General features: G+C 42.0%; 1 long non-coding RNA gene across 1 annotated transcript; it reads left to right on the top strand.

Moving 5' to 3' along the window:
• The first annotated feature begins 2,764 nt into the window (after window positions 1-2,764).
• Window positions 2,765-5,246, top strand: LOC109758429 (uncharacterized). The gene is made up of 3 exons (XR_002231790.3): window positions 2,765-3,425; window positions 4,235-4,331; window positions 4,912-5,246. It is a non-coding gene; the product is annotated as an uncharacterized lncRNA (long non-coding RNA).
• The last annotated feature ends 1,958 nt before the right edge of the window (window positions 5,247-7,204 follow it).

Genomic DNA, 7,204 nt, shown 5'->3' with positions numbered 1-7,204 from the left:
TCCACCATAATCCACCTCAGTCATATCGTTGCAGCGCTTAGGCGAAGCCTTGCGCCGGTAGCTTCATCATCACCGTCATCACCCCGTCGTGCTGACGAAGCTCTCCCTCGACACTCAGCTGGATCGAGAGTTCGTGGGACGTCACCGAGCCGAACGTGTGCAGATCGCGGAGGTGCCGTACTTTCGGTACTAGGATCGGTCGAATCGTGAAGACGTACGACTACATGAACCGCGTTGTCATAACGCTTCCACTTACAGTCTACGAGGGTACGTGGACTACACTCTCCCCTCTCGTTGCTATGCATCACCATGATCCTGCGTGTGCGTAGGATTTTTTTTTTGAAATTACTGCATTCCCCAACAGTGGCATCCGAGCCAGGTCTATGCGTAGATGTTATATGCACTAGTAGAACACAAATGAGTTTTGGGCGAGAATAGTCATACTGCTTACCAGCATGTCATACTTTGATTCGGCGGTATCGTTGGATCAAGCGGCCCGGACCGACATTAGGCATACGGTTACGCGAGACTAGTTCTACCGACGTGCTTCGCACACAGGTGGCTGGCGGGTGTCAGTTTCTCCAACTTTAGTTGAATCGAGTGTGGCTACGCCCGGTCCTTGTTGAAGGTTAAAACAGCACATACTTGACGAAAAATCGTTGTGGTTTTTGATGCGTAGGTAAGAACGGTTCTTGCTCAGCCCATAGCAGCCACGTAAAACTTGCAACAACAAATGAGAGGACGTCTAACATGTTTTTGCAGGGCATGTTGTGATGTGATATGGCCAAGACATGATGCTAAATTTTATTGTATGAGATGATCATGTTTTGTAACAGAGTTATCGGCAACTGGCAGGAGCCATATGTCGCTTTATTGTATGAAATGCAATTGCCATGTAATTGCTTTACTTTATCACTAAACGGTAGCGATAGTTGTAGAAGCAATAGTTGGTGAGACGACAACGATGCTTCGATGGAGATCAAGGTGTCAAGCCGGTGAAGATGGTGATCATGACGGTGCTTTGGAGATGGAGATCAAAGGCACAAGATGATGATGGCCATATCATATCACTTATATTGATTGCATGTGATGTTTATCCTTTATGCATCTTAGTTTGCTTAGTTCGGCGGTAGAATTATAAGATGATCTCTCACTAAATTTCAAGGTACAAGTGTTCTCCCTGAGTATTCACCGTTGCAAAAGTTCGTCGTGCCGAGACACCACGTGATGATCGGGTGTGATAAGCTCTATGTTCACATACAACGGGTGCAAGCCAGTTTTGCACACGCAGAATACTCGGGTTAAACTTGACGAGCCTGGCATATGCAGATATGGCCTCAAAACACTGAGACCGAAAGGTCGAGCGTGAATCATATAGTAGATATGATCAACATAGTGATGTTCACCATTGAAAACTACTCCATCTCACGAGATGATCGGACATGGTTTAGTTGATATGGATCACGTGATCATTTAGATGATAATAGAGATGTCCATCTAAGTGGGAGTTCTTAAGTAATATGATTAATTGAACTTAAATTTATCATGAACTTAGTACCTGATAGTATTTTGCATGTCTATGTTTTTGTAGATAGATGGCCCGTGCTGTTGTTACGTTGAATTTTTTAATGTGTTCCTAGAGAAAGCTAAGTTGAAAGATGATGGTAGCAACTACACGGACTGGGTCCGTAACTTGAGGATTATCCTCATTGCTGCACAGAAGAATTACGTCCTGGAAGCACCGCTAGGTGGCAAACCCGCTGCAGGAGCAACGCCAGATGTTATGAACGTCTGGCAGAGCAAAGCTGATGACTACTCGATAGTTAAGTGTGCCATGCTTTACGGCTTAGAACCGGACTTCAACTACATTTTTAACATCATGGAGCATATGAGATGTTCCAGGAGTTGAAGTTAATATTTCAAGCAAATGCCCGGATTGAGAGATATGAAGTCTCCAATAAGTTCAACATCTGCAAAATGGAGGAGAATAGCTCTGTCAGTGAACATATACTCAAAATGTCTGGGTATAAAAATCACTTGATTCAACTGGGAGTTAATCTTCCTGATGATAGTGTCATTGACAGAATTCTTCAATCACTGCCACCAAGCTACAAGAGCTTCGTGATGAACTATAATATGCAAGGGATGGATAAGACAATTCCCGAGCTCTTCGCAATGCTAAAAGTTGCGGAGGTAGAAATCAAGAAAGAGCATCAAGTGTTGATGGTCAACAAGACCACCAGTTTCAAGAAAAATGGTAAAGGGAAGAAGGGGAACTTCAAGAAGAACGGAAAGCAAGTGTTTGCTCAAGTGAAGAAGCCCAAGTCTGGACCTAAGCCTAAGACTGAGTGCTTCTACTGCAAAGGGACTGGTCACTGGAAGCGGAACTGCCCCAAGTATTTGGCGGATAAGAAGGATGGCTAGGTGAACAAAGGTATATGTGATATACATATTATTGATGTGTACCTTACTAATGCTCGTAGTAGTGCCTGGGTATTTGATACTGGTTCTGTTGCTAATATTTGCAACTCGAAACAGGGACTACGGATTAAGAAAAGATTGGCTAAGGACGAGCACTATAGGAAATCTGTTAATCCATGACGGATTTTCGGTGACATCTTCGAAATCTGTCATGGATGGCCTGGTAGAACCCCACAAGCCCGCTCAAGCCCACTCAAGCCCGCATAACCAGCTCCCCGTATAAAAAGCTAACCCTAAAACCACCTCCTCGGCCCCTCCTCTCTTCCTCCTCCGTAGCGGCGCAGCCAACTCTCTCTCTCTCTCTCTCGCCCCTCTCTTTCTCTCCCCCACGCAGCTCCTCGCTGCCGCCGCCCCAATTCCAGCGACTTCTGACGGCTATGGCCAGCGCGCGGCACACCCTCTTCTTCCCCTCACTTTGCTCCTTCCTCCCCTCGCCACCAGCGCTTGCCCGCAAGCCCTCCCCGTGGCTAGGGTTTCGGCGCCGACGAGGCTTCAACGGATCATGCAGCTCATCTCTGGCCATCGCGTGTTCCTCCACCACCGTCGGGCAGCTAGATCTGTGGTTGTCCTCCCCGACCGTCGGGCAGCTCGATCTGTTGCTTCCTCCGTGATAGCGCCACAACAAGGCCCACTAATGCCCTTCCAGATGCAAAGCAGCTCGACCTCAACTTCCCTCCCCGACTGCTGGAGCTCGCGTTAGTGCACTACCCTGATGCCGGAGCTCGCGTCGTTGTCCTCCTGCCACCACTGAAGGTAACTTTTCAATTTTCAGTCAAATCTAATATGTTGAACGCTTGTTAGGTTGTGCATATTTCAATAGATTCTGAATTTAAAGGGAATGTGAATGTTCTGCCTATGTGATTTTTTCCATTGTAGTTGAGTGTCAAAGTTTGTGAAATTTCCTTGAGGGCCATCCGGTCAAGTACATCATGAAGAAAGGGAAGGTAATACACGGCAACCCATTGTACCTTAGTCCTTCTTATTTCAGTTAGTATTCATTTGAATCAGTTCTGTAAGTATTCAGTTAGGAAATAAACACATTTGGGAAGGCATAATTCTAATTGGGTTCAGTTGAGATAGCATTTTGTGTTAGTAATAATGAAATGAAACTGCACATCCAACTATCAGACTAATTTCTTCATTCTGGAAAATATAAATGGTACATCTCTAGCCTGATTGACGCCAAAAATATAGCAGTAGCAGTACTTTTTCAGTTTTGATTTTGTTAAGATTTAATCTTGGCCTTTCATCTTCGGCGAAAAAAATTGCTTGCTTTAACATTAGTTTGATGGGTGTACATTTACCCTGTACTTATTCCTGTGCTTACAACCTACTAGCAGCACCATTTTAACTGCTTAAAACCATTCACTCTTGCTATTCATGATGTTGTAAATTTCTGTAAGGTATTCGAAAGTAGTTCAAGTATTTATACATTTGCATTACAATATCTTTTCTGAGTTATGCCTTTGGTGATTAGTTTGAGGCAGCAACCAAGGAGCTTGAGGCGTTGCATGTTGAACAAAATCTGATTGCTACTTGACCTGACTTCAAATTTTTTTCTATTTACTTGGTGTAATGCGCTCAACACTTGTAACTAACGCAGTATACTATTTATCATCATTCATTCTCATAGTTCATGATACTAAATTTTTTGTAGGGCATTAGAAATTATCACCCGTTTGCATTACAATATCTTTCCTGGAAATTACTATATATTGGTTTCAACAAGTTTGTTATTTTTCTACTGATTCAGGTATGAGTGATCTGCCTAAGTGCACAATATGGTTGTGGTTTAATCTGGAACCAACGAACCTGACGTGTTGCATGTCAAACAAAATCGTGAAACAAATGTAAGTACTATGCAGCATTGTTTGGTCTGTTCTATTGTTTACTAGAACTATACTCCTTTTGTTTGGTCTGGTATGTTCTGTTGTTTACTAGAACTATACTCCTTTTGTTGTCACCTTGTTTACAAATAAGCTGTTTCATTTCATTATTGTTTCCTGCTATAAATAAATCTCAATGTTGGTCAAGTGGGAAACCCCTAGACCTGAGCATATATAATTGATATGCATAGTAGTAACATGGATAATTAAACCAACTTAGGTTTGTTAATTTTTTTCGGCGGATTTATATGGCCTGAACTGCTGCTGCTATGTTACTTCGAGTTATGTGGTGTACATTCTATTACGTTTTCACTTAGGTCATCTTGATTAGACTTTCATTTTACACACTTTTCTTCGAATTAATATTAAGCAACCTCATGTTTATTCTTTTTTTATAGTAGATTCTTTGTTATTCCCATTTGTAGGCATTATAAGAATTAAAACTTTTGGACATGTAATTCACTTTTTAAGTTGGTTCTAATTCTCTTATTTCTACTAGTATTCATATATCTACAAATGTTCAACCCTGTTGTAAATATTGTAGGTATGATTGTGTAGCAGGCTACTTGCTGTCTATTGCAATCCGTCTCGACATGATAATTGCCATCAGGAGTGCTGACGGCAAGAACCTGAATAACAGCCTCAATATTTTTTATGCTGTGTTGATGTAAACTGGAAAGTGCTGGTTCCTAACCATGATATGTGATGTATTTCGTCAATTGGTGTTGTAAATCATCATTTCATGACGTATTTTGTAAACTGCTATCTTGTAGATACTGATGTATGGCTGAATAAGTACTACGCGATTATGTGTATTGTACTGCGATATGTGATGTACTTTGGAAATATGTACTTTGGAATAAGTACTGCGATATGTGATGTACTCTAGAAATATGTTGTCTTGGGCCAAAATTGGCATTGTGATTTGCGTAATGTATTATGATAAAGAAACTGTACTATGTCAGAATTGGAATGGCTAATTGGTTGGGCTAAATTAAACTTGTGCCTAAATTTGTGACGGTTTCTGTGACGAAAAATAGAGTCCACCTAGGCACCCAGGTCATACCAATCGATCAATCAAATATCCTACGTGGCGTCAAGTCTATGACGGTCTTTTCTGTCACAAAGTCATGGGCCTAGTCTGGGTTGGGCGGGCCTTAGGGCAGATCTATGACGGCCAAAGACCGTCAAGGAAGGTATCATGTCAAATTATGACGCGATATACATGACGGATTTGAAATCCGTCATGGACGTGCATCCATGATGGTTTTTGATTGACCCGTGACAGACTGAGTCCATCATGGATTAGCAGGTTTCTTGTAGTGGAGGTGACGATGCGCATGGGAAATGGTTCCAAAGTCGATGTGATCGCAGTCGGCACGCTACCTCTACATCTACCTTCGGGATTAGTTTTAGACCTGAATAATTGTTATTTGGTGCCAGCATTAAGCATGAACATTATATCTAGATCTTGTTTGATGCGAGATGGTTATTCATTTAAATCAGAGAATAATGGTTGTTCTATTTATATGAGTAATATCTTTTATGGTCATGCACCCTTGAAGAGTGGTCTATTTATGTTGAATCTCGATAGTAGTGACACACATTCATAATGTTGAAGCCAAAATATGCAGAGTTGATAATGATAGTGCAACTTAATTGTGGCACTGCCGTTTGGGTCATATTGGTGTAAAGCGCATGAAGAAACTCCATTTTGATGGACTTTTGGAATCACTTGATTATGAATCACTTGGTACTTGCGAACCATGCCTCATGGGCAAGATGACTAAAACGCCGTTCTCCCGAACAATGGAGCGAGCAACAGATTTGTTGGAAATCATACATAGTGATGTATGTGGTCCGATGAATGTTGAGGCTCACGGCTGGTATCGTTATTTTCTCACCTTCACAGATGATTTGAGCAGATATGGGTATATCTACTTGATGAAGCATAAGTCTGAAACATTTGAAAAGTTCAAAGGATTCCAGAGTGAAGTGGAAAATCATCGTAACAAGAAAATAAAGGTTCTACGATCTGATCGTGGAGGAGAATATTTGAGTTACGAGTTTGGTCTTCATTTGCAACAATGCGGAATAGTTTCGCAACTCACGCACCCAGAACACCACAACGTAATGGTGTGTCCGAACGTCGTAATCGTACTTTACTAGATATGGTGCAATCTATGATGTCTCTTACTGATTTACCGCTATCGTTTCGAGGTTATGCTTTAGAGACGGCTGCATTCACGTTAAATAGGGCACCATCTAAATCCGTTGAGACGACACCTTATGAACTGTGGTTTGGCAAGAAACCCAAGTTGTCATTTCTTAAAGTTTGGGGTTGCGATGCTTATGTGAAAAAGCTTCAACCTGATAAACTCAAACCCAAATCGGAGAAATGTGTGTTCACAGGATACCCAAAGGAGACTGTTGGGTACACCTTCTATCACAGATCCAAAGTCAAGACATTCGTTGCTAAGAATGGATCCTTTCTAGAGAAGGAGTTTCTCTCGAAAGAAGTGAATGGGAGGAAAGTAGAACTTGATGAGGTAACTATACCTGCTCCCTTATTGGAAAGTAGTTCATCACAGAAATATGTTCCTGTGACTCCTACACCAATTAGTGAGGAAGCTAATGATGATGATCATGTAACTTCAGATAAAGTTACTACCGAACCTCGTAGGTCAACCAGAGTAAGATCCGCACCAGAGTGGTTCGGTAATCTAGTTCTGGAGGTCAGGTTACTAGACCATGACGAACCTACGAACTATGAGGAAGCGATGATGAGCCCAGATTCCGCGAAATGGCTTGAGGCCATGAAATCTGAGATGGGATCC

The sequence above is a fragment of the Aegilops tauschii genome, chromosome 6 (assembly GCF_002575655.3).
Source record: "Aegilops tauschii subsp. strangulata cultivar AL8/78 chromosome 6, Aet v6.0, whole genome shotgun sequence".
In the NCBI taxonomy this organism is placed as follows: Eukaryota; Viridiplantae; Streptophyta; class Magnoliopsida; order Poales; family Poaceae; genus Aegilops; species Aegilops tauschii.
This window is presented reverse-complemented; position numbering and strand designations above follow the sequence as displayed.